We start from the raw sequence: 27,897 nt of genomic DNA on the forward strand, positions 1-27,897 counted from the left end.
AACTGTCGATGGCGCCAGAGAACCGATCCGGAACCCCCGACGGTCTTTGGTTATCAGCATAGATCACAGTGGCTGGGGCACTGCCAGGGCGCTGTTGGTGCCAGTGCACAGAACTGCTTCCAATGCTGCCGCTGGGTGCAGGAGATGGTGACCTTCTGCCCTGGAGACCCCGACACAGAGGCGGGCTGAGTCAGCACCAACTGGGCCCAGGACCCTGCAAGGAGGGAGCAACACAGAGATCAGGGAGGACAGAACAGGCCCCTTTCCCAGGGCGGGAGGAGAGGTCATCCTCCCAGGTGACACACAGGTGCCCTCCCGGAATTCCCTGCAGACCGCACCTGTGCACTGGGCCAGGAGGGCGAGGAGGACTGCGGCCCAATCCATGGTGGAGAAGCCCCCAGACTCTGCTCCCTGAGCCCCACAGCCAGGCCTGAGCCTCAAACTTCTTATATGGCCCCCTGGCCCTGAGGGTGGGAAGTCTATGCAAATCCCCCCTTCTGGAGGCTCTGCAAGCCCCTCCTTGAGCCTAAGCCAGGGCCGCAGCTGAGAAAAGGAGATTATAGGAGTGAGAAGGCGTCAGTCCAAAGATGAAACAGGAAACAGGTCAGAGGTGGGGAGAGGGCTCCCCGCAGAGGAACCGGGAGCACCCGCTCCCCCTGATGGGCGCCAAGGACAGGGCCGCCCCAGCAGGGCTGGTGCCCAGGGCTTGGGCCCTGCTCCTGGCCGGCTCCTGCACCCGGCACAGCTCCAGCCTTTTCAGATTGGCTCCTTTCCCTTAGAAATATGAGTGTTAGGCTGCTTGTGTCCTTCTGTGCTCTGATAAACCATTTATTTATATTGATAATCAAATTCCACTGTAAATGGGCCGAGGTTCTTTATTAATTCGCCTGTTGAAGGACAGCAGTTGCTTCCCAAGTTGTAAGAAACCTGAATAGAGGAGCCGGGGGCCTCATGTCCAGGTGCTTGTCTGCGCACAGTGACAGATGCAAGGAAACATATTGGGGTGTGATTTCTGTCTCGTATCATATGGGTGTGTTTAGCTTTGTACGAAACTGTCAAAGTGTCCTCCAAAGTGGCCCTGGCATTTTACATTCCCAGCGGCATGGGTGAGAGTCTGTACTACTTATGACTCACTTTTTGTAGGTTTGTTCAGAGAAGGAGAGAATTGTGTCTATGACCAGGGTGAATATGAACGTATCACATGTGATGTATCATTGGTAACAGAAACTTCACACTTATGACATTAATTTGTGGGTGAACTTAACTGTTCTGGTCATCATTTGTAGCTGCAGACACAGATTGTGAGATAGTGGATAATATATATTGGTCTTGGCCCCAGTGTCCTGGCACAGAGCTCCTGAAACCCTTGTAATTTCCTGGGTGACAGGCATGCCTTTTGTTCTATTAATGAGGTGAGTCTGGGTGGGCTCCTGGATCAGGACAGGTCACTGGAAAGACTGAGGCATGATTAGAAGTTTGGAATTTTCAGACTTGCCCCTGATTTGCTTGAGGAGGGAGAAGGGCTCTGGTAGAGTTAGCAAATTACTTTAGCAAATGTATTGAAACAAAGAGAGGGATCATGGGAATCTTCGATTTATAGCCAAGAGGTTGTGGGAAACCTGGGACCTCCTTCCCATGATCCGAACCTGAAGGGCGGGCAGTCCCCTGGGACTGGCCCCTTAACTGTGGCTCTGACACCGTCCGCAGGCAGATAGTGTTGGAACTGGGTGATGTTGTAGGACCTCAGCTGGTGTCCCCGCAAATTGCTGTTGTGGAGAAAGACCCCCACACATTTTGTGCCCAGAAGAGTCAGAGGTGAAGGTTCTGCGTGAGGGCAAAACAAGACACCATGGTAGAAAAGAGCTGAGATGTTGACTCAGAAATGTTCATTCCTGGTAAAATTTACAGCAGACACTGGGGTGGTCGGGTGGCCTTGATGGCCCCTCAGCGTGTGTTCCTGGGACGCCTCTGCTGTTGCTCATTGTGTGTGACTCTCCCCCCTTTCAAGGACACATCTCACTGCAAAGTGGTCCAGCTGGCAGATGCCTCCACAGAAGCTTCTCCCTGAATCGAGGCTCAGAGGCAGAATCTCTGGGCCCAGGGTTTTTGTCTCAGTTCCTTGTCATCTGAGTCACTGTGAGTAACTATAGCTGCTCCCACTGCCATGCTCTGTAGCACAGTAATAGTCAGCGTCGTCCTCAGGCTGCAGCCCAGAGATGAGCAGAAGCCCTGCATTGGCCGAGGTGTCTTTGGATCCAGAGAAGCGGCTGGGGACCCCGGCGCCCTGGTACTTATCTGAGTCTGACTTATACCTCAGGAGAAACCTGGGAGGGCTCCCTGGCTTCTGCTGGAACCAGCGTATATGGTAGCCACCAACACTGAAGCCACTGCTGAGGGTACAGGTGAGTCTGAGTGTGGATCCAGGAGATGCAGAGACGGAGGGCGGCTGAGTCAGCACAGGCTGGGACAGGGAACCTGCAGGAACACAGACACTTGTTAGTGCTGGGCCTAGACAAGGGGACGTTTCTCAGGAGATTGATCATGAAGGGCACAAACTTGGGAACTGAGGCCTGGTTGGAGGCCTGTCCCTACCTGTGCAGTGAGAGAGGAGCACGAGGAGGAGAGGAGTCCAGGCCATGGTGCCCACAGCCCCTGAGCCCACAGTGGGGCTGGGCTCCCCAGGCCTCCTTTTCTTCCCCACCCTCTGCCACAGGAGGGGCTTCCATGCAAATGTGAGTCCCTCCCCTGAGTGCCAGCCCCTCCCTGCGCCCTGGGGCTGCAGCTCAGCTCACACCCCACACTGGGGTGGGGGAAGGGGGTGTAGGTTGGCTTCACCCCTTGGGGGAGCCCTGGGAGGAAGCACCTGCTGAGACCACACAAGGCTATGTGCTCAGTGGACTCTGCCAGGCCAGTAAGGACACAGCTGCTGACTCCATCACTGAGCACAGGGACTAGCCCACAGTCCAGGTGCCTCAATTTAAAGGTCTAATTGAATAGCTCTGTGGTGATCATTTGACAGTCTCACAGGGCCACCTGCTGGTGGGATGACATATACCTCTCCACCCCCAGACCCTGAGAGCCCAGCCGCTTATGGAGCTCCCTGGGTCCCTCTATCCGTTCACTCACCCCTGGACTGATTCCCAGACAGAGCGATTCTGATCCTCTGTATTGATTACTGTGCATTTTGGCCTCAGAGGTTCCCATCTGTGGGATGTGCAAGAATATACATAAATGACAATTTAATTTGATTTCTGTTTGAGTAAAGATGTCGCAAAAGTAAATACACAGTGAGCTTCTTGTCCAATAACACAGGTTAGGGAACATTGATCAGGTTTGATGAGCTCCCAGGGGCTGTTCAGGCAAATGACAGAGGAAACAATTTCCCAGCAATACGCTCAGGGGCATATTCCAAGAAGGATCGTTCAGGAACCATTTTAAGTCATGTAAGGCATTCACAGTTTTCACAGAGATCTGATCGGATTTAGTGATTAGTAAAAAAACTACAAATAAACACTTTATTAGGCTTCTCGTTGACCAGTAGAGACTGTGGCTTTTTTTCTTAATTTTAAGAACTGACTTTATATTCTTACCTGTGTGAGTCCTGCTTGTCTGTGTCACGTGTTTCTCATAAGGACTTTGTCTTAGGTGTCCTGGATGCTTTTATAAATGTCCAACTTCCCTAGGTGTATTTTCTTACCTATTTCCCTGTTTTAGTAACAAGCTAGATGTGAGATTGGGAGGAGCGTGCAGATGTGTGACCGTCTGAGCAGCTGAGTGCTGAAACCATCACTGTGTGTGCCCCCTGGGCCCGCGTCCGGCTCTGCTTTCACTGTGCAAACGGTCCAGCGGTCCCCACACTTCCGCCCTCACTGGGCGGCCTGTCAATAGCAGTGACCGGGAAACCCACTGGCCTCGCACCCTCCCCCAAGCCCTCCAGAGATGCTCTCATTGCGCTCAGGCAGGTCAGTCCTGCAGAAGGCCCTCCGCGCGTCCTCACTGCTGTTCCCGTGAACCCAGGCTCCTCAGTTGCCCGGGAGCCATCGTGTCCCGGCCCCTCCTCCGCACTCCACTCACAGCCCCCACACTGTCCTGGCCCCCAGCTTCCCTGACTTTCCTGTCCCTTCAAAACCTTTCATTCCTGTCTCCCCACGTCCTCTTATTGTCAACATATCGTCTTTGGGCCTCTTCAGTGTGAACTTGTCTCATCAACAGGATTGGGCGGGGCAGGTCATTTTCTCTCAGGTAACTTGTTTCCATAAACCGAGCAATGACAAAGTGCCATTCCACCACGAAGGCAAACTCCTCTAAACAGGAGGCTTTTATCTGCGACACAACTTCCTAGATCAGCGCAGCTGAGCCCTCTGAGCTCGGCCTGAAGGCGCCCTGAGGGCCCCTGGCAGTGCTTCTGTGCTGGTCAGCATCTGCCCTCGGTCCCACCTGCCGCCCTGTGGGCTGAGAGGCTGACATTTAATGGAGGGTGAAAGCTCTTGGCTTCTTACCTGGGCTCCTGTAAGATGCGGGTGTGAATTGCTGCTCTGCACATATATCCATAAAATCATCTGAGTGCTGTCAGCACAAATGGGTGACTGATGTTTTCCCAAAATTCCTCTATTGCCTTTTCCATTTCGCTCTGCAGCTTGTCACATAGAGTTATGTGCTTCAGTATTTTTTAATTTCTAAATTTGTTTGATTCTTATATAAGCTGTTGCCTTAGAAGTTCTCACCAACTTAAAACATTCCTTTATTAAGTGCCTGTTGCGTACACAGCCACGGAAGCAAGAGACGCAGGGAGGACTCCAGATGTTTCCATCGGCTGGAAACCTGAATGAGTCCGCAGAGGCATATCAGCAACGGGGCTTCCAGGAGAAACCCTTCTGAATGGGAAAGTCAACCTAAGTCAGTGACAGGGCCTGAGTCCTTGGCTGCAACTCCCTCCAGGGCTGCAGAGCGCAGGCCCTGGGTCACGTCTGGTGTGGGGAGGACAGGGACCCTCATGAGTCCCCCAGGGAAAGGCTGTGTACACGCCCACCCTGGGGCCTGGACATCACACACTGGATTATAACCAGAAGCCAGGACGCTCGGTCTGAGTATCCATCGCTTTCTGAAGGACATGCAGCTTGTTTCTACTTCTTGCTGATTACAAATAAAACTGCCGATTACATCCATGTGAATTTCCCTTCAGTCCCCATTTTCACTGCATCCCATGGGCTTTGACAAGGTGCATGGTCATTTCAGCCAGTTATAATATTTTCAATTTCTAGTTAGACATTTTCCCTAAATAATGTCTTATGAAGATGTGTGTTGGTTACACTACAAGTATTTGGGGTTTTTCAACGGCATCCAGGTACTCGATGTTCTGGCCCACGGGATGCTGAGTCCCTGGGTAACCCATGAGCAGCATCACCTATCCTGACAGCCACTCTGAGCCCTCCCCAGCCCCCCAGGGGACTCCTGGAGGAGCTTTCTGGTGGCTGGAAGGATCAAGAGGCCTCTTACAATCTCACTGTCCCCATCGCGTGTCATTGCCTGAAATAGAGACTTTGCTTTTGAAATTTTTGTTTTCCAATTCAGTTCAGGCATGCAAACATGACAATGACCACCACACATGTGTTTTCTGAGGGTGGCGGAAGTAGAGATTCCGACCCCCTGATGCCACACCACCGAGGGCATCTACGGTGGCTGCACGAGCCGAGGGGCTGCGTGGTAGGCCCTTGCTCAGAAGAAATATTTTCTCCCGGGATAAAGGATCTTGTAGTCCCCAACATTCACAATGAGCACCGAAGGCAAGACGGCAGAGCCGTGGAACATCCTGGAAATAAGAAAATGATCAGTGATGGAGACACAGGATTCCCTCGTCAGACTTTCGGTCTGAAATGACCACAGATTGGCCCCTGAGCTCAGCCCCTCGGCTTCAGAGCAAAGAAGCCGTGACCCCAGCTGATGGGGAGCTGGGCTCTCTCTTTCCTTGAAGACCTTGTGTGTAGGATCGGGCTGCCATGAGTGACTTTGAGGACAGAAGGTAGAGGAGCCGTATACAACCTCCAGGGGTTGCCCTGGAGCCTGGCCCGTGTTGGTGGAGCAGGTGTAGAAGCAGAAGGTTCAGGCTGAGCCTGAGAGGCAGGTGCTGGCCGTTCCTCCTCCTGGCTGACCAGAAAGGGCACCTTGTGGCCCCTGTTCCCCAGGGCTGGGAGCTCTGTGTGACCGCTGGGGCTGCTGTCTCGGGAGTGGCAGTGAGAAGCAGCCTTGTCCTCAGCTGTGGGCCCAGCATTGCTCCAAGGGCCTGAGTTGCCAGATTTGATCCAGGGAAGGGGCCATGGACCACAAAGAACGACTCCTACCATCCACGGCTGTTTGGGGAGCTGTTGGTCACAGTGCACACACTGCACCTTCCTGATGTGGTCTGGCACAGACCCAGCTGGATTCGGTGACCCTGCATCTGCCCTGACCCGGCCTTTCCTCCAGGGCAGCCTGCCCCTGACACAGGGGAATTTCTGCTCAGGTTGACAAAGCTCCCCAATGTGATGTGGCCACGGGCAGGCTGGGAAGGCAGAAGATGTGGCCAGATTTTCCAGGGAGTTTCCCTGGGACGGGTCTCAGACCCCAGTTTCAGGTCCCCCAAAAAAGGAAGCAGCTAACTTATCAGAGGAGTGGGGTTGGCCCAGGGGAACACATTGCAGTGGGGCCAGAAGGTTTTGGTCTCAGTTCCCCACAGGCCTGGAGCACTGTGCTACCATCGAGATTGTCATCACCAGTCTGGCAGTAATAGTCGGCCTCGTCCTCAGGCTGCAGCCCGCTGATGGTCAGCGTGGCCGAGTTGCCAGACGTGGAGCCAGAGAATCTCTCAGGGACCCCTGAGGGTCGATCGCTACCATCATAGATAATGGTTTTGGGGGCCTTTCCTGGGAGCTGTTGGTACCATTGCACAGAATAACCACTCCCAATGTTGGAGCTGCTTCCAGCGCAGGAGATGGTGACCCTCTGGCCCAGGGCCCCAGACACTGAGGACGGCTGAGTCAGCACAGACTGGGCCCAGGATCCTGGAAGAGGGGGAGACACAGACATGGTGATTTGAGTCTAGAGACCAGAGGAGGAAGCGGACCCCATGTCTCATCCCAAGGTCCCTTTCCCTGTCCCCACATCCAGTCACCTGTGCAGTGAGCGAGGAGGGTGAGCAGGAGAGGGGACCAGGCCATGGTGCAGATCCTCGCTGAGTCCTCCTCCAGTGGCCCCACCGCTGAAGCAGAGCTGCCCCCAAACCTCTCCTTGCCCTCTTCATGCTCTGCGGGAGGGAGGGTCCCCTCATGCAAATGAGACCCCTCAGCTCTCTGACTCCTCCCTGGGCCCTGGGGCAGCTACCTGGTCCTGAGGGTTTCAGGGGCTGGGTGGGGCCCAGGGCTTGGCGAGGTCACAGCTGTGAGACCTGAGCAGAGGTCACCAGTCAGTGCCAAGGAACAGGTCCCAGCTCTGAATACTGCAGACCTTCTGGAACAGTCCCCGAGCGCCCCCTGCTGCCCAGGCCTAGAAACACCAGTGTGTAACCTGGTGACTAAGGCCCATCAGGGACAGATCCTGCCTCCTCCCAGCTCAGGTCACAGGCCCCCTGCCTGAGGGGCAGTCCAGGTGGCCCTCAAGTGGCGTCCTTATCACTTTAGGACACTTTCTATGTTCTACCCAGGTCCCTTGGCCGTTCAGTGCTCAGAACCAAGCTGGTTACACTTATGTCAACTTTTCTTAGAGCAGGGTAAAGATCAGAGCAGCAACTGTCCCCTGGAGGCATGCTCCCTTATTTTCAGGAGATAGTTTTCTTTTTCTCTATGATTCCTCCCCTGTTAGAAATTACTCACTATTTTCCCAATACACAAAAAATATTCTTTCAGGTGCTTTTCTTTATTCAAAAGATTTTAAGTGTTTGCTTTTACATCTGCTGTCCAGTCAAGCGTTACCTATTAACTTGTTTATAGAAGTTGAATAAAATATTTCACAGCTGTCTTTTTTATATTTGTGTGAGAGACAGTTATCTGATATTTCGAGTCAGACTCACTCTGATCAGGATCCCTGACAGAGAGGGGAAGGTGACAGTGATAGTACCACCTGGGACCAGGACCTGGTGGCGTGGGGATTCTAAGGAATGAATTCTAGGTGACCTGGGGAAGAAAGCAGAAGATGCACCCTGGTGAGTGGGGCCAGAGGTTCTGGCGCTGGTCCTCTGGGCCTGTCCTCACCTGAGGGGGGAGGGGCAGGTGAAGGAGAGGCTCCCAGGGGGTGGGAGCAGGGTCACTGATGCAGCTTCTTAACCCGCTTGACCCATGTCCTCAGTCTGGGAAAAGGCGGCCCTGCTTGGGAATATTTGCTGCTTTCTGACTTTCCCGAGGGGACTGGGCCTCACATCATTGCCTCACTGATGGGAGCGGCGGTGGCTTTTATGGGAACTGAACTTTGGCAGAACATTTGAAAGGTCAGTTGTCAGAGCTGCTAACTGGTGAGACTGGACCCACCTTGCCCGTTTCCCTCTTGAGTCCCCAGTGTCCACAGTACCAGACCCAACGGGCTCTAGTGAAGAGGGGGAGAGGCCGAGTGTTGCACACGGGGGACAAGTGCGAGGGACTTTCTGTCTCTGGTGCTTTGATCTGGACCCAAACCTCCCAGCCCCGTGGTCAGCATGGGATTGGCCCCAGTTCCTACCTCAGGCCCAGGCACCTGTTTCCCGAATCAATCAGACAGGCCCCTCTCTGGTCTCATTGAGGGTGTCGGGGAAGCGGGTTTTCCTGAAGCCCTGGGTCCAGGTCATTGGTGAGAGAGGCTGAGTCGCCCTCACTGGAAGTTGTGCTGTGGGGACGCTCCGCCTCATGAGCCAGAGGCGCTCAGCTCCCAGGAAGGAAATCGTCCTGGTGATACAGGGCCAGGGAGGAGGGACATGTCACAGAAACCTGAGAGAAACAGGGGGAAAGCCCAGCAAGAGTCCCCACTTGTCACCTGCAGAACACACCTTCCCCTGTCCCCAGTGACCAAGGAGGAGTCTGCTGGTAAAGTTTCCCTCACAGGGGTGGCCTGGGCCCCAGCCACATACACTCCTGTGACCCTTCTCCCAGGAGGAGCAGCTACTCACCTCCACCCAGTTTTTCCAGATCAACCCCAAGCCTCTGGCCACCCGGCCTTCACCTCCTGCCCGACCCCTGCCCCCCAAGCCCCACGGGCTCCATCCCGGTCCCGGGTCCAGCCCAGTCTTTCAACCAGCCCGCGACCTTCTGCGCAGGGACCTGACCCTCCCTCTGCATCTCCTGCAGCAGCTGGGCCCAGAGGCTGTCAGAGTCTGGGTTTGTCTGGTCCTGTCCCTCACTGCTCCAGCTCCTGCCAGAGCCCAGAACCCTGCCGGTTTTCAGTGAAACGAGTAGTTGGTGGACCCATGAACAGCCAGCAATCCTGAGACAGACACAGCTGAGCTCAGTGTGTCCCTGGTCCTGCCCCAAACAGTGCTGGACACTGCTTGGGCAGCCGGCCTCTGGCATCAGTGAATTCCTGCTCATCGATGGACAATCAGATCGGGTGTTGTTGCCAGAAGGGGTGTAGAACGTCTGGCCTGCAGAGTCTATAAGGTCTGGGAAAATATTCAGTCTGGCCCTGCCAAGGCCACCACAGGCAGCACTCAAAACTCAACACATCTAGGAGCTTTGTTCAGAGCTAATTGTTAAGGTAATTTTGTCCGGCCCCTGAACGATGCAATAAATATCCAAATGGCCCTTGGCAGAAAAAATGTTCCCCACCCCAGTCTCAGAGTCGTGCATGGAGAGAATGGGCCCTGTGACCTAGGCCACGTTCTCTCATATGAGTGGGAGATTCTGGATTCCGTCTAAACCAATAAACAAAAGGGATTTATCGGAACCGCACTCCAGGAAGGACACTCTTAGTCCAAGTATGAAATGCCAGCCGACCATATTCTATGAGGGCTTCTTCCTGAGCCCTGCCCCGGCACGACCAGCCCAACAGTGCCCCCTACTGGTCTCTGGTGCAGGGTCCACCAGCCCTTCAGGCCACACCCAGCCCTCCTTGGGGACAACCTATTTTGCACTTGGATCTTTGTGATGTCACTACCCAGAGCTAGAGAAAGAGCAGGGCCCTCCTTGGGTTTGAGGGCCAAGAACATGGCTCCAGATAAGTAATAGCTTCGAGGCTGCTAAATGCAGCACCTAGTCCCCGGGTTTTTGTTGCCAGGTATCCCTGGTTCGCCTGACATTTTGTTTTCCTTCTGCCGCTTGTGCGGGACCATAACACATACAGGACCATCCACAACCGAGTTCAGGGCTCAAAATCTACACTGCGCTCTGTCCCTTCACACTGACAAGAGGCCTCTGTGACTCTCCCTTATAAGGGGATATTGTGTTGTCAGTGTTGCCACCCCACATCGCTGCCAGGCCCTGGCCTTTTATGTCTCCCTTGGTCACTGCAATTTGTCGCTGTTCTTCAAAAATTGTCCCCTCCTGCGCTTTCTGCTCCGGGCTTTTATTTGCCTTTAAGTGCTATTCTGAAGATTCATTTATTTCCTTTAAATTTATTATAATTAATCAACATTTAATTATGTTTTTGTTATAATTTTATTCTCTTTGTATTTAATCTTGGAATTGTTTCCAGGCTAAAGATTGAAAATGAAGCCATTACTCTGAGCATCTTCGTTGTGCTTGTGGTTGTGGTTGTGGCTGTTTATTGTCCCCATGACCCCCGGGGTAGTCTCCGAGGTCGGGCACTCCTTCCACATGAGCCCTAATCAACTTTTTTGAGAAATGCTGCACTGTTGAGAGTGAGGAAAGGAGAGAGCTTTCTGGAAGCTTTCCTCTGATACTGGTAATTGATGATGTGCCCATGATATTGAGGGACGGCTCAGAGTGCGTAGACAGCAACATAAATGCTTTTGACCAACCTACGGACAATGAGAGTTTGTGTTATTCAGCTGGGTAATGTGAGCAGGTGCTGAGTGAGAGCCGGGGCCTGAATGGGAGGGGTCTCTCCTGGACCCGGGAACTCTCAGCTTAGAGAAACCGATCCAATTGCCTCCTCTGGGGCCACAGAGAACAAACCTTCTGAGCCCACACTAGCGAGATGGAGCCCCTGTGACAGGAGTCGGGGGATATTAGAAGCAGGGGTGCACTGAGCCTTGGGTTTCTGCCCCCCTTCGCCACCTGCATCTGTCACTGTGCAAATGGTTGCTGTACCACAAAACACAGTAGTACTCAGCCTCGTCCTCGGGCTGGGCCCCCGACAGGGTCAGGGCAGCTTTGCCCCCTTGGATGGAGCCTGAGAACCGGGCGGGGGTCCAGGAGTATTTATTGTTTGTATCATAAATCAGTGTCTTGGGGACTTGGCCAGACTTCTGCTGGATCCAGTATGGATAGTGACTGCTGGTGACTGCTCCAGTGCTAGAGGTGCAGGTGAGAGTGACTGTCACTCCTGGGGACACGGTCAGTGAGGGCTCCTGAGTCACCACAGCTTGAGAACTGGACCCTGAAATGAAAACAGACGGGGTCAGGAACAAAGGGTAAAGGCAGAGGAATCCCTCCAAAGGCTGGTGTCTGAAATGTCCATGAACCTGGGCAGAGAGACAGGACTAGAAGGAGGAGCAGAGGAGTCCTGGCCATGGTGAGACTTTCCAAGATGCCCTGGCCTCATGCTGTGCCGGTCTCTGGGTGCCCCTTTATCTCCTCCTCAGCTTGCTGGGTGCAGGGTGTGCTTGGGGGGCGTTATGCAAATAGGAACCCATAGGACCGTCCAATGCTGGGTCCTGGGCCCAGTTTGTAGCTTCAGTCTCAGGAGAAGGATGAGGTGGTTGTGAGCTCGGAGTCTGTCCCTTGAGAGGAAGCACCTGCTGTCCCCTCTAACTCAGGCCATGAGCATGGGCACAGGGCCCATTCAGTTAGAACCATTTGATTTGGTTGCAGGACTTGCAGCTCTGAGAAGATCCACAGCGCCCCCTGGTGACGTCCTCGGAGGAATGTTCATGGTGGTGGGCACTATGCAGAAGTAAGAATGGTGGACCCTTAACTAACTAACTAACTAACTAACTAACTAACTAAATAGATAGGTATATGATAAATAGATAGATGATAGATGATAGATGATGATTGATGATGATAGATAGATAGATGATAGATAGATGATAGATAGATAGATAGATAGATAGATAGATAGATAGATAGATAGATAGATAGATGATAGATAGATAGATAATAGATAGATGGATGAATGGATGATGGATGGATATTAATGTGTTATCTACTCTGGATTCCCAGCACAGAGTTTTCTTTTTTGAGGCCACCGACTGTGTTTTCAGTTCTATAATTTCCATATGTGTGTTTTTTTCACGAAATCTATTTCAATTCTGAGTTTTTCTTCCTTCCATTGGTACCAACAATGCTTGTAGTTGCTCCTCAAGTGGATTTTAGGGTCGTTGCCCAAATACTGCCTGTCACAGTGTTTCGTCACCCGGGTCCTCTCAGTGTCAGTGTCTGATTTTCTCTCTTCTCGTTCACGATTTTATTCCCTGGTTCTCGATGTAACGAGTGCAGATTTTTACTGCATCCCGGTCGTTGTGGGGATTATATTCGGCCCCCAAGTCCCATTTGCAATTCCTTCCTTCAGGAATCCTCCCCTGAGCGGCAGCAGACGGTCAGGGGGTGTGTGACCAGCTCCCCCGGCCCAGAAAACCTGGGGCACTGCCTCCAGGGCTCTGTGCTCCTCACACCTTCCTGGGGACACCAGGGCAGTGATTGTCACCAGCTGGTTCCCTTCAAGCGGCTGTGGGACAAGCCCCTGCAGGGCCCCACTGACCTCAGGGAAGGAAGCCCAGGGCTCAGGGCAGCTGCTGTGCTCACTGCGGGTGGGCACTCAGGTCCCCACTGGGACCCTTGCCCACGCTGACAGCAGGGCGGGGCGGGCACCCGCACCCTGACTCTGATGCCCCCGTTGTTCCTGCTCTAAGGCAGCTGGGCCGGGCTGTGCTCTCAGCAGCCCCCGCTCGCCCTGGGCCCAGGCGAGCAGCCCGCGCGGCCCGGGCCCGGCGGAGGCTGAGCGGCCCGAGCGCTGAGGGGCTGGAGCCGGGGAGACTCTCAGCCGCGAGTCTGGCAGAACCACGCGCAAAACACGGTCTCTCCGCACGTGCTGGGCTCCCCCTTTCCCCTCTCCTTGCTTCAAAACTCCCTGCACAGGGTCTGTTATTTCTCACTCCAGTGTTTGCTAAATTTAACAACACAAAAGCCCTTTTAGACTGCGTTCGTATTTTTGAGACTGTCTGAAACTACAGTGATAAAGTACAAAAAAATATGTAATGACCAGCACGGAAATAAACGCATTTCTCATTTTATTAAACATTATTTACAGTGTAGAATCATGGTAAGTTCCCTAGGTTGTAATTTACATCCAATATTGATATCATTGTAGACTTAAAAAGAATGGCCTTTTTATATTTGGAAAGAAATTAGTTCAGTGATTCTGATTAAGGGAATGTATTTTGAAATATAAATATCAGAAGCTGTTCAATCTCATTTTAAATATTGTGCAAATCTTTTCTGGACTCTGGCAATGACAGATAATATGACATTTCCGGAAAGCTCCCTGTCTCTTGGTTCTTAGCTTGGAGCAGAAGACCCTGGGCAAACCAGGTCACAGATGCAGGACTTCGGTTGTCATTGTCATGTCCCCCAGGAACTCTGAGTTCTATTTTTGAAAACGGCTACATAGCGATTCTGTTTGTATTAGGAAACCACTAAGAAAGGGAGATATTTTTGTTGATCCCACAAAGATAGACAATGGTGAGAACATGAGCTCTCTTGGTTTATATGACAAGGGACAGAAGAAGCCAAGATGGGTCACCGAAGAGAGGATGGCAAATGTTTCCCTCAGTTGCCCCTGGCAGGGGGTTTGTTAGGTCCTGTGACAGTGATAGTCAGCCTCCTCCTCAGGCCAGAGATCAAAGGTGGTGAAAGAGGCCTTGTGCTCACAGCAGGAGCCATGTGGAGGGCTGACCCCTGCTGTCAGCCGCCTTTGTCCTAGGTCACAGGCAGGGTAGCTGCTCTGCCTGGGCGCTATTGTGACCCTTGTTATGGGAAAGATCAATGTGTTAGCAGGTTCAGGAGAAGGGGACCTGGGACCTGGGCTCATCAAGAGCTTCACAGAGGGAGTGGCACAGGCACAGATTGGGAGCTTCCTGTTCCTGATGCCCCACAGCCCACCCCACGCCCTGGATGGTGGGGGAGCCCCAATGGGGTGTGACAGGAGAGGACAGTCAGTGCCTGTGGGCTCAGAAAGTCCCACCCAGTGGAGTCCCCTAGGTCCTGAGTGGTGTCAGCTGGAAGAAGGTCTCATCCATGGACCCATTTCACTGTCCTTCTTCCCTGGGGCAGGCTCAGCATTTCCCAGCCACCGTCAAGCCTGCTCACCCTATCCTGACCCCCACAAAGATTTCTTGTCAGCAGACCTCAAATTTCCCTTTGACAACCCCTCTCTCCTGATTTAACTGAAGGCTCAGGCTCCCAGCAGAGGTAAAGACCAGCTCTGCGCCTGGAATTCCTCCCGGGCCCAAGTCTCCACCCAGGACCTCCCAGCTCAGCGCCTCATCAGGGTGACGCGCTTTTCAGCCAGCCCGGAGCACAGGGGCTTGGCAGGAAGGAGGAGGGCACTGCTCTGACCTCTGAAGAGCGGAGTCTGTGCTGTGGAGGACGGGCCACCTGCCGGGATGGTCCCGGGGCTCTGAAAAATGTTTTAAATGCTGTTTCCTTATTTCAAAAGAAACACAGCAGTCCCAGATGATCTGGTTTTATTATCCATGGAAAACAGGCTCCTTTGCAGTGACATAATGACCCGTTCATTTTTGTATTGGTTCTGTTTTTCTGAGACTTCAGAAACGTGGAATGAAAAATTGAAAGTAGACCGATTATAAACCAGGAGGTACTTTCAAGTATACTTTGAATACAGAAGTTAGTTTAAAATGTTCATTCATTGGGAACCAAGACAACAATTGAGTTTGAGGTTTTTGTCCCACTTCCCCATCTGTGTATGTCACTGTGAGGAGCATTATTGTACCAGATCGCACAGTAATAGTCAGCGTCGTCCTCAGGCTGCAGCCCAGAGATGAGCAGAAGCCCTGCATTGGCCGAGGCGTCTTTGGATCCAGAGAAGCGGCTGGGGACCCCAGGTCCCAAACTTGTACTTGTGTAGTAATACAGGAGAAACCTGGGAGGGCTCCCTGGCTTCTGCTGGAACCAGTATATGTAGTAGCTGCCAACACTGAAGCCACTGCTGAGGGTGCAGGTGAGTCTGGCTGTGGATCCAGGAGATGCAGAGACGGAGGGCGGCTGAGTCAGCACAGGCTGGGACAGGGAACCTGCAGGAACACAGACACTTGTCAGTGCTGGGCAGGGACCAGGGGACCTTTCTCAGGAGATTGATCATGAAAGGAATAAGCTTGGGAACTGAGGCCTGGTCCCCAAGCCTGTCCCTACCTGTGCAGTGGGAGAGGAGCACGAGGAGGAGAGGAGTCCAGGCCATGGTGCCCACAGCCCCTGAGCCCACAGTGGGGCTGGGCTCCCCAGGCCTCCTTTTCTTCCCCACCCTCTGCCACAGGAGGGGCTTCCATGCAAATGTGAGTCCATCCCCTGAGTGCTGGTTCCTCCCTGCACCTTGGGGCTAAGCCCATCTCCAGATTGAGAAACAGGAAAGTTGGCTTCAACCCTTGGGATAATCTTCGGAGGAAGCACCTGCTGAGACAACACACAGATTCCTGCTCAGGGAATTTTGCCAGTCCCGAGAGGACACAGCTGCTGAATCCCTCGCAGGTAGCACAGGGTCAGCCTTTTAGTGAATGGTCTTCTCTAAACTTCTGTGTAGAGACCACAGGGCAGTCCCACAGCGCCCCCTGCTGGTCACAGATCAAACACCTTCCCATGACCCAAAGCCCTGAGAGCCCAGCTGGTTGCTGTAACTCACCAGGTCCCTTTCTCTGTTCACACATTTGTGGGCCAATTCCCAAATGCTGGTATTTTAATACACTATAGTGATTACTGTAGTATTTTAGTCCCAGGGTTCCCACCTGTAGGAGGTGCAAAAATGCACATAAATAAATTAATTGGGTCTCACTTCCAGTGATGATGTTGCTAAGTAAATGCACAGTAGTTTGTTCAACATTACAGATGACGGGGCAGTTGATCCAGTTTGAAGGTTTCATAGGGGCTGTTCAGGGAAATGACATAGAAAGACAGTTTTCCAGGAATACACTGCATGGCATATATAAAAGGGAACCATTCAGCAAACATTTCAAGACATGTGATGAATTCCCAGTTTTCATAGAGATCTGATTCCATTTGATGATTGGGGGGAAAGTCTTCTGCAGGCTTCAAGTTTATAAGTAGAGAGTGTGGGATGCTTCTTTACTTTAGGAAGTGACTTTATATTTTGATGTTTGTCGTTTTTTGCTTGTGTGTGTCACATATTTATTGCAAGCTTCTTTTCTTAGCTGTCCTAAAATTTGTTTCTCTTTTAAACAAAACTTCCCCGGCCTGTATTTTCTTATTCCTTGTCTTAGTTTAGTAACAAGCTAAATGTGAGATTGCGATGTGTTTGCAGATGTGCAAATGTCTGGGCAGTTGAATGCAGAAACCATCCCGTCCTCACTGTGCCCGTATCCTAACCTGCTTTATCTGTGCAAATGGTCCAGCGGTTTCCAACCTCTAGACTCACAGGGCCCTTTCGTAAGTGACCTATGAGAGGGGAACCCATCTCCCTCAGGGACTCTCTTCTCATGCACTAGAGGGATCTTTCTCATTCAGCTCAGACAGGTCACCCCCTGATGAAAACCCTCAGTGATTCCTCACTGCTGTTTAAATAAAACCCCAACTCCTCAGCTCCCAGAAGGCACACTCTGGTGGATGCAGGAGACACAGTGACCATGGGCAAGAGCTGGTGCTCGGGCCTCGTACTTCCTCCCCCATATCTTGTACTCCCGACAACTCCAGGCTTTTCAGAATGACTTTTTATTATTATTATTATTATTATTATTATTATTATTATTATTTTTAGAAAACACATGCAATATTTCTCCATATCCTTTTGTGGCCTGATAGCATTTCTTTTTGTCATCACATCATATTTCATTGCATGGATGAAACACAGTTTATCCATTCTCTTGTTGAAAAATACATCTCATGCTTTTCAGTTTTGATGATCATGAATAGAGCGTCTAGGAACTTTATGTGTATATACCTGTGTGGACGTAGCCACCGACTTAGGCAGATACTTAGGAATGTCTTTTCAGTATTGCATCCTATAGAATCTTTAGCTTTGTAAGGAAATTTTGAAGTGTCCTCAAAAGCAGCCATGAAATTGTATTCCCAGCAGCGTGAGTGAGAGATCCTGATGCCCACACCCTGGGGACATTTGATGGCATCAGTATACCGAGTGTCAGTCATCCTGATGAGAGCCTAATGGTATCTGACTGTTTAAATCTGCAATTCCCCAAGGACATGTAATGTTGAGCATCTTTTCACATGTCTGTCCCCCAGTTCTACCTATTCCTTAGTAATGAGATTGTTCACACCTGCTGAGTGGGGAGTTGTTTCCCAGTACCTGGGAATCCAGGACTCCACAAAGCTCTAAGATCAGGTGAAAAAAGCCAGCTTCTCTATGGTTTCAGAGCCCAGAGAACTGTTAGTGAAGCCCAGGCTGGCAGCTGGGGATACACAGCTGTGCAGAGGGATACCTGGTTCTCTGGGGTCATACCTGCTGCACTTTTGTTTTTCCTGACCCCACTCAGCACTGTGGGGCTATATGCTCTGGAAACAAAGCAATTCTGTTTGCATTGGAAGAACTATATCTTCAAACAGAGATATGTTCACTGACCCCATAGAGACAGACAGAGTTGAGAGCATGAAACCCTTTTGTTTTAATAGCACAAGTGACACCACAAGCAAGACCCTCACTTGGTGTTGGTCACAGTCAGGGCCAGGGGAGTGATGTCCAGGCAGGAGCATGGAGGGAGATTCAACACATTTCCCCAAGGAACAGGAGGTCTCTGTGGCACTGGGGCTGTGCTCAGCTCTATAACAATGAGGATCAGCCTCTTCCCGGGGCTGGAGAGCCCTGCACCCTCAGGAAGTGTCTTCCTCAGCCCGAGCATGGGGACAAGTGGCCCCTCTCCCTCTTATACACTCTCCATCCCCTGAAGGTGTTGTCCATCCAAACCTGTCCCGGGGCCTGGTTCTCTGTAAGACCGTCCAGGCGCTGGAGCCCGGAGCTCAGAAGGCCAGTGTCTGGAAGGCCAATTCCCTTTGACCAGGATGAATTTAGGCAGAAAATGGGAATTTGGTGCTGAATAGATCTGATAACAATTACACTCAACCAGCAGTCCAGGATTAATGGAGTGAGAACTCTGTCCCCTTTCGTCCCTGCAGCACCTCAGCTGTGGGGTCTTCAGGTGTCAGGAGGCACAGGGGTGAGCACACAGCCCACTTCTTCCTGCCCCTGACACCACAGCCATGGCCCCCAGTCCCCTGTGGCCCCCAGATACCTCCCAGGGGGTGACCGGGAGAGAGTGTTTACATTTATTTGTTAAAGAGCTAATAAGTGGGACTTCCCTAGTCCAAGCAAAATGTGCGTGTGACTGAGCTGGTCCTTAGGAAAGAAGTGTTTTTGGGGCCAAAAATACAACGGCCTGCGTTCAAAACGGGTGGCATGTGGGGCCTCGGTCATTCTGAAGGAGGAAAAGTAGATAAATCGATAGCTCCTGTGTGCAGCTCTGGGAAGGTTGACTCATCACATCTTTTTCAGGAAAACTCATGAACTGTGCCGAGGGTGGTGAGGAGGGAACCAGTTTGGAGAAGAGTTTGGGAGGAAGATGACCACGGGATCTATGCTGACTAAGTTCTGTTAATCACCCTCCCTGGAGATGGAGCCCCGGGGGAGGGAGGCTCCAGCAAGGACGGGTCACTTTTCTCTGAAACCCTGGCGAGGAGATGGAGTTTAGACCTGAAGAGCCCGAGGGAGAGATGGGGAGGGGGAGGGATGCAGCCGCAGAGCAGAGAAGGGCTGGGAAGGGGCGAGGGGTGCTGTCACGGAGAGTCTGTGGTAGTTGTCACCAACTTTTTGTAGCTTTGTTCTAAAAGGAGAGAATTGTGTGTATGACCAGGGAGAATATTAACATATCAGATATGACGTATTATTAGTAACATAGGATTCCCACTTAGGACATTAATTTTGTGGGTGACTTTGAGGGTCCTGGTCATCATCTATAGTTGCAGACACTGTATTGTGACAAAATAGAAAATATATATTGCTGTCGGCCCCAGGATCCTGGCACAGAGCTCCTGAAACCCTTGTAATTTCCTGGGTAACAGGCGTGCCTCTTGTTTGAATGAGGTGACTCTGGGTGGGCTCCTGGTTGAGACAGGTCACTGGAAGGACAGAGGCCTGATTAGAAGCTTGGAATTTTCTGACCTGGCCCCCTATTTCCTTGAGGAGGGGGAAGGGTCAGGGGCAGTACCCAATTAATCTAGCAAAGTAACTGAAACCAAGGGAAGGATCATGGGAACCTTCGCTTTGTAACCAAGAAGTTGTGGGAAACCTGGGACCTCCTTCCCGTGATCAGCACCTGAAGGGCAGGCAGTCCCCTGGGACTGGCCCCTTAACTGTGGCTCTGACACCGTCCCCAGGCAGATAGTGTTGGAACTGGGTGATGTTGTAGGACCTCAGCTGGTGTCCGAGCAAATTGCTGTTGTGGAGAAAGACCCCCACACATTTTTTGCCCAGAAGAGTCAGAAGTGAAGGTTCTGCGTGAGGGCAAAACAAGACACCATGGTAGAAAAGAGCTGAGATGTTGACTCAGAAATGTTCATTCCTGGTAAAATTTACAGCAGACACTGGGGTGGTCGGTGGCCTTGATGGCCCCTCAGCGTGTGTTCCTGGGACGCCTGTGCTGTTGCTCATTGTGTGTGACTCTCCCCACTTTCGAGGACACATCTCACTGCAAAGTGGTCCAGCTGGCAGATGTCTCCACAGAAGCTTCTGCCTGAAACGAGGCTCAGAGCCAGAATCTCTGGGCCCAGGGTTTTTGTCCTAGTTCCTCTTCTTCTGAGTCACTGTGCATAACTATAGCTGCTCCCACTGCCATGAGCTGTAGCACAGTAATAGTCAGCGTCGTCCTCAGGCTGCAGCCCAGAGATGAGCAGAAGCCCTGCATTGGCCGAGGCGTCTTTGGATCCAGAGAAGCGGCTGGGGACCCCGGCGCCCTGGTACTTATCTGAGTCTGACTTATACCACAGGAGAAACCTGGGAGGGCTCCCTGGCTTCTGCTGGAACCAGTTTATGTAGTAGCTGCCAACACTGAAGCCACTGCTGAGGGTGCAGGTGAGTCTGGCTGTGGATCCAGGAGATGCAGAGACGGAGGGCGGCTGAGTCAGCACAGGCTGGGACAGGGAACCTGCAGGAACAGACACTTGTCAGTGCTGTCCAGGGACCAGGGGATGTTTCTCAGGAGATTGAGGGTGAAGGGAATAAACTTGGGAACTGAGGCCTGGTTGGAGGCCTGTCCCTACCTGTGCAGTGGGAGAGGAGCACGAGGAGGAGAGGAGTCCAGGCCATGGTGCCCACAGCCCTGAGCCCACAGTGGGGCTGGGCTCCCCAGGCCTCCTTTTCTTCCCCACCCTCTGCCACAGGAGGGGCTTCCATGCAAATGTGAGTCCATCCCCTGAGTGCTGGTTCCTCCCTGCACCTTGGGGCTAAGCCCATCCCCAGATTGAGAAACAGGAAAGTTGGCTTCAACCCTTGGGAGAACTTTCGGAGGAAGCACCTGCTGAGACAACACACAGGTTCCTGCTCAGGGAATTTTGCCAGTCCCCAGAGGACACAGCTGCTGAATCCCTCGCAGGTAGCACAGGGTCAGCCTTTTAGTGAATGGTCTTCTCTAAACTTCTGTGTAGAGACCACAGGGCAGTCCCACAGCGCCCCCTGTTGGTCACAGATCAAACACCTTCCCATGACCCAAAGCCCTGAGAGCCCAGCTGGTTGCTGTAACTCACCAGGTCCCTTTCTCTATTCACACATTTGTGGGCCAATTCCCAAGTGCTGGTATTTTAATACACTATAGTGATTACTGTAGTATTTTAGTCCCAGGGTTCCCACCTGTAGGAGGTGCAAAAATGCACATAAATAAATTAATTGGGTCTCACTTCCAGTGATGATGTTGCTAAGTAAATGCACAGTAGTTTGTTCAACATTACAGATGACGGGGCAGTTGATCCAGTTTGAAGGTTTCATAGGGGCTGTTCAGGGAAATGACATAGAAAGACAGTTTTCCAGGAATACACTGCATGGCATATATAAAAGGGAACCATTCAGCAAACATTTCAAGACATGTGATGAATTCCCAGTTTTCATAGAGATCTGATTCCATTTGATGATTGGGGGGAAAGTCTTCTGCAGGCTTCAAGTTTATAAGTAGAGAGTGTGGGATGCTTCTTTACTTTAGGAAGTGACTTTATATTTTGATGTTTGTCGTTTTTTGCTTGTGTGTGTCACATATTTATTGCAAGCTTCTTTTCTTAGCTGTCCTAAAATTTGTTTCTCTTTTAAACAAAACTTCCCCGGCCTGTATTTTCTTATTCCTTGTCTTAGTTTAGTAACAAGCTAAATGTGAGATTGCGATGTGTTTGCAGATGTGCAAATGTCTGGGCAGTTGAATGCAGAAACCATCCCGTCCTCACTGTGCCCGTATCCTAACCTGCTTTATCTGTGCAAATGGTCCAGCGGTTTCCAACCTCTAGACTCACAGGGCCCTTTCGTAAGTGACCTATGAGAGGGGAACCCATCTCCCTCAGGGACTCTCTTCTCATGCACTAGAGGGATCTTTCTCATTCAGCTCAGACAGGTCACCCCCTGATGAAAACCCTCAGTGATTCCTCACTGCTGTTTAAATAAAACCCCAACTCCTCAGCTCCCAGAAGGCACACTCTGGTGGATGCAGGAGACACAGTGACCATGGGCAAGAGCTGGTGCTCGGGCCTCGTACTTCCTCCCCCATATCTTGTACTCCCGACAACTCCAGGCTTTTCAGAATGACTTTTTATTATTATTATTATTATTATTATTATTATTTTTAGAAAACACATGCAATATTTCTCCATATCCTTTTGTGGCCTGATAGCATTTCTTTTTGTCATCACATCATATTTCATTGCATGGATGAAACACAGTTTATCCATTCTCTTGTTGAAAAATACATCTCATGCTTTTCAGTTTTGATGATCATGAATAGAGCGTCTAGGAACTTTATGTGTATATACCTGTGTGGACGTAGCCACCGACTTAGGCAGATACTTAGGAATGTCTTCTCAGTATTGCATCCTATAGAATCTTTAGCTTTGTAAGGAAATTTTCAAGTGTCCTCAAAAGCAGCCATGAAATTGTATTCCCAGCAGCGTGAGTGAGAGATACTGATGCCCACACCCTGGGGACATTTGATGGCATCAGTATACCGAGTGTCAGTCATCCTGATGAGAGCCTAATGGTATCTGACTGTTTAAATCTGCAATTCCCCAAGGACATGTAATGTTGAGCATCTTTTCACATGTCTGTCCCCCAGTTCTACCTATTCCTTAGTAATGAGATTGTTCACACCTGCTGAGTGGGGAGTTGTTTCCCAGTACCTGGGAATCCAGGACTCCACAAAGCTCTAAGATCAGGTGAAAAAAGCCAGCTTCTCTATGGTTTCAGAGCCCAGAGAACTGTTAGTGAAGCCCAGGCTGGCAGCTGGGGATACACAGCTGTGCAGAGGGATACCTGGTTCTCTGGGGTCATACCCGCTGCACTTTTGTTTTTCCTGACCCCACTCAGCACTGTGGGGCTATATGCTCTGGAAACAAAGCAATTCTGTTTGCATTGGAAGAACTATATCTTCAAACAGAGATATGTTCACTGACCCCATAGAGACAGACAGAGTTGAGAGCATGAAACCCTTTTGTTTTAATAGCACAAGTGACACCACAAGCAAGACCCTCACTTGGTGTTAGTCACAGTCAGGGCCAGGGGAGTGATGTCCAGGCAGGAGCATGGAGGGAGATTCAACACATTTCCCCAAGGAACAGGAGGTCTCTGTGGCACTGGGGCTGTGTTCAGCTCTATAACAATGAGGATCAGCCTCTTCCCGGGGCTGGAGAGCCCTGCACCCTCAGGAAGTGTCTTCCTCAGCCCGAGCATGGGGACAAGTGGCCCCTCTCCCTCTTATACACTCTCCATCCCCTGAAGGTGTTGTCCATCCAAACCTGTCCCGGGGCCTGGTTCTCTGTAAGACCCTCCAGGCGCTGGAGCCCGGAGCTCAGAAGGCCAGTGTCTGGAAGGCCAATTCCCTTTAACCAGGATGAATTTAGGCAGAAAATGGGAATTTGGTGCTGAATAGATCTGATAACAATTACACTCAACCAGCAGTCCAGGATTAATGGAGTGAGAACTCTGTCCCCTTTCGTCCCTGCAGCACCTCAGCTGTGGGGTCTTCAGGTGTCAGGAGGCACAGGGGTGAGCACACAGCCCACTTCTTCCTGCCCCTGACACCACAGCCATGGCCCCCAGTCCCCTGTGGCCCCCAGATACCTCCCAGGGGGTGACCGGGAGAGAGTGTTTACATTTATTTGTTAAAGAGCTAATAAGTGGGACTTCCCTAGTCCAAGCAAAATGTGTGTGTGACTGAGCTGGTCCTTAGGAAAGAAGTGTTTTTGGGGCCAAAAATACAACGGCCTGCGTTCAAAACGGGTGGCATGTGGGGCCTCGGTCATTCTGAAGGAGGAAAAGTAGATAAATCGATAGCTCCTGTGTGCAGCTCTGGGAAGGTTGACTCATCACATCTTTTTCAGGAAAACTCATGAACTGTGCTGACATATTGGAGACTGGCCGAGGGTTGTGCGGAGGGAACCAGTTTGGAGAAGAGTTTGGGAGGAAGATGACCACGGGATCTATGCTGACTAAGTTCTGTTAATCACCCTCCCTGGAGATGGAGCCCCGGGGGAGGGAGGCTCCAGCAAGGACGGGTCACTTTTCTCTGAAACCCTGGCGAGGAGATGGAGTTTAGACCTGAAGAGCCCGAGGGAGAGATGGGGAGGGGGAGGGATGCAGCCGCAGAGCAGAGAAGGGCTGGGAAGGGGCGAGGGGTGCTGTCACGGAGAGTCTGTGGTAGTTGTCACCAACTTTTTGTAGCTTTGTTCTAAAAGGAGAGAATTGTGTGTATGACCAGGGAGAATATTAACATATCAGATATGACGTATTATTAGTAACATAGGATTCCCACTTAGGACATTAATTTTGTGGGTGACTTAGACGGTCCTGGTCATCTGTAGTTGCAGACACTGTATTGTGACAAAATAGAAAATATATATTGCTGTCGGCCCCAGGATCCTGGCACAGAGCTCCTGAAACCCTTGTAATTTCCTGGGTAACAGGCGTGCCTCTTGTTTGAATGAGGTGACTCTGGGTGGGCTCCTGGTTGAGACAGGTCACTGGAAGGACAGAGGCCTGATTAGAAGCTTGGAATTTTCTGACCTGGCCCCCTATTTCCTTGAGGAGGGGGAAGGGTCAGGGGCAGTACCCAATTAATCTAGCAAAGTAACTGAAACCAAGGGAAGGATCATGGGAACCTTCGCTTTGTAACCAAGAAGTTGTGGGAAACCTGGGACCTCCTTCCCGTGATCAGCACCTGAAGGGCAGGCAGTCCCCTGGGACTGGCCCCTTAACTGTGGCTCTGACACCGTCCCCAGGCAGATAGTGTTGGAACTGGGTGATGTTGTAGGACATCAGCTGGTGTCCCAGCAAATTGCTGTTGTGGAGAAAGACCCCCACACATTTGGTGCCCAGAAGTGTCAGAGGTGAAGGTTCTGTGCGAGGGCAAAACAAGACACCATGGTAGAAAAGAGCTGAGATGTTGACTCAGAAATGTTCACTCCTGGTAAAATTTACAGCAGACACTGGGGTGGTCGGATGGCCTTGATGGCCCCTCAGCGTGTGTTCCTGGGACGCCTGTGCTGTTGCTCATTGTGTGTGACTCTCCCCTGCTTTCGAGGACACATCTCACTGCAAAGTGGTCCAGCTGGCAGATGCCTCCACAGAAGCTTCTCCCTGAGACGAGGCTCAGAGTCAGAATCTCTGGGCCCAGGGTTTTTGTCTCAGTTCCTCGTCATCTGAGTCACTGTGAGTAACTAAAGCTGCTCCCACTGCCATGAGCTGTAGCACAGTAATAGTCAGCGTCGTCCTCAGGCTGCAGCCCAGAGATGAGCAGAAGCCCTGCATTGGCCGAGGTGTCTTTGGATCCAGAGAAGCGGCTGGGGACCCCGGCGCCCTGCTGCTTACTTGAGTCTGAGTGGTAATACAGGAGATACCGGGGAGGGCTCCCTGGCTTCTGCTGGAACCAGAATATGGCATAGCTGCCAACACTGAAGCCACTGCTGAGGGTGCAGGTGAGTCTGGCTGTGGATCCAGGAGATGCAGAGACGGAGGGCGGCTGAGTCAGCACAGGCTGGGACAGGGAACCTGCAGGAACACAGACACTTGTCAGTGCTGGGCAGGGACCAGGGGATCTTTCTCAGGAGATTGATCATGAAGGGAATAAGCTTGGGAACTGAGGCCTGGTCCCCAAGCCTGTCCCTACCTGTGCAGTGGGAGAGGAGCACGAGGAGGAGAGGAGTCCAGGCCATGGTGCCCACAGCCCCTGAGCCCACAGTGGGGCTGGGCTCCCCAGGCCTCCTTTTCTTCCCCACCCTCTGCCACAGGAGGGGCTTCCATGCAAATGTGCGTCCCTCCCCTGAATGCCAGCCCCTCCCTGAGCCCGGGGGCAGCAGCTCAGCTCACACCCCAGAGTGAGAAGGTTGGAGCTTCATTTCACCCCTGGGGGAGCCCTGGGAGGAAGCACCTGCTGAGACAACACATCAGTGAGCACAGGGCCCAGCCTCCAGGCCCAGGCCCCTAGGAGTGAATGTTCCTCCATGAGCTGCTCAGCAGGGATCACAGGGCAGTCCCACAGCGCCCCCTGCTGGTCACAGAGCACACACCTCCCCACCGCCCACAGCCCTGAGCGCCCAGCTGGATTTTGCAGCTGAGCAGGTGACTGTCTCTGTTCATGCATCATGGGCTGGTTCCCAGATACTGTGATTCTGATACACTGTGTGGTCGCTGAACTATCTCAGTCCCAGCGGGAGTCCTCATCTGTGGGAGGCGCAATAATATACATAAATGACAAATTAATTGGGTTTCCCCTACAGTGAAGATGTTACCAAAGTAAAAACACAGTGACCTTCCTGTTCAATGTCACAGATGAAGGGACCGTTTATCTGGTTTTAGGGCTGGCAAGGACTGTCAGGGAATTTTCCAGGAATACATTCTGAGGCATGTTCAGAGGAGGACTATGAGATGCAGGTACAGTTTCCATGGAGATCTGATGTGATTAAGTGATTGATAAAAACAATGGCTTTTGTAGGCTTCACATTTGCCAGTGGAACGTGTACGTGGGAACTCCTTCTAGGAGTTGACTTTTTATCTTAGTATGTGGAGTTTTTCATATCTGTGTCCTGTGTTTCTTGTTCAGATTTTCTTAGGTATCCTAATATTTTTTTATATTTGAAATAAAACTTTCCCTACCTGTATTTTCTCACGCATTGTCCTATTTTGTTAGCAAGATAAATGTGAGATTGCGATGTGTTTCCCCATGTCCCGAATGTCTGGGCAGTTGAATGCAGAACCCATCACTGTGTGTCCTCACTGTGCCCGAATCCAACTCTGCTTTAACTGTGCAAATGGTCCAACCGTCCCCACATTTCTAGACTCACTGGGCCACTTAGTAAATGGCTTCGACCAGGATCAGTTCCTTTGGGCCCTCTCTCCTCAAGGCGCTCAAGGCATCTTTGTCATTCAGCTCAGGCAGGTCGCCTCCTGCTTTAAACCCTCAGGACTGCTCCCTGCTGTTTGCACAAAACCCCAAATCCTTGGCTCTTTCAGGAGGCCTCATGGTGTGGCCAAGCCCCCTGCGCCCTCCCCTTGCAGGACCTCCCCTTGTTCTCAGGCTCCACCTTCGCTCCCTTTCCTGCTGCTTCAAAACCCCAACTCCTGTCCTTCATGGGGTCCCAGACACCTCCTGCTCTGTCCTTTGGGAGCAAATAGGATTCAACCTGACATCCCGGGGTCGGTCGCATTTTGGCACCTCTGAGAGGCTCTTGGTAGCAGGGCATGCACGCAGCATCCCAGACGGAAACAGAGAATTAGATATGACACTGCTGGAGCGACACAGCCCACAGGGAACAGTTCAGAGTGTCACCTGCTCCCTGTACACCACCTCAGCCACCATCAATAGGACTCCCCCTGATGAACCTCCCACCCTCCGTTCCCTCGTCCTGGTCCCTCACTGACTGAAAACACGCGCACACACCGTGTCCCTCACCGGTGGGTTTCAGCATAAACACGCATTGAAGGTCCCCAAACCCCTGCAAGAGACAAGCATGTGCTTGAACTAGCCTGTCACACATGTATGCATGTGGTCATGTCAGAATGGTCGTCTACCTCACTGTTGTGCCGACTGAAAGACTGGGAGAAGAACAAGGTTTGCTACGTTTGGAGCCATGAGGCCCATGGGTGACATGTCTGAGCGGAAGGAAGCGCAGAGCAGCGCCCACGGCCTCAGACAGTCAGTGGGAGAGAGCTGAGATGTGACTCAGAAATGTTCATTCCTGGTAAAATTTACAGCACACACTGGGGTGGTCGGTGGCCTTGATGGCCCCTCAGCATGTGTTCCTGGGACACCTGTGCTGTTGCTCATTGTGTGTGACTCTCCCCCCCTTTCGAGGACACATCTCACTGCAAAGTGGTCCAGCTGGCAGATGCCTCCACAGAAGCTTC

At 51.7% G+C, this 27,897-nt stretch overlaps 1 gene segment (V, D, J or C); it reads right to left on the reverse strand.

Annotated features, from left to right (window-relative positions):
• The window catches only part of LOC308550065 (immunoglobulin lambda variable 1-40-like), a 429,946-nt gene that overhangs the window by 347,425 nt on the left and 54,624 nt on the right, over positions 1 to 27,897 (reverse strand).

This window comes from Miniopterus schreibersii (assembly GCF_964146895.1).
Source record: "Miniopterus schreibersii genome assembly, chromosome: 20".
NCBI classification, from domain to species: Eukaryota; Metazoa; Chordata; class Mammalia; order Chiroptera; family Miniopteridae; genus Miniopterus; species Miniopterus schreibersii.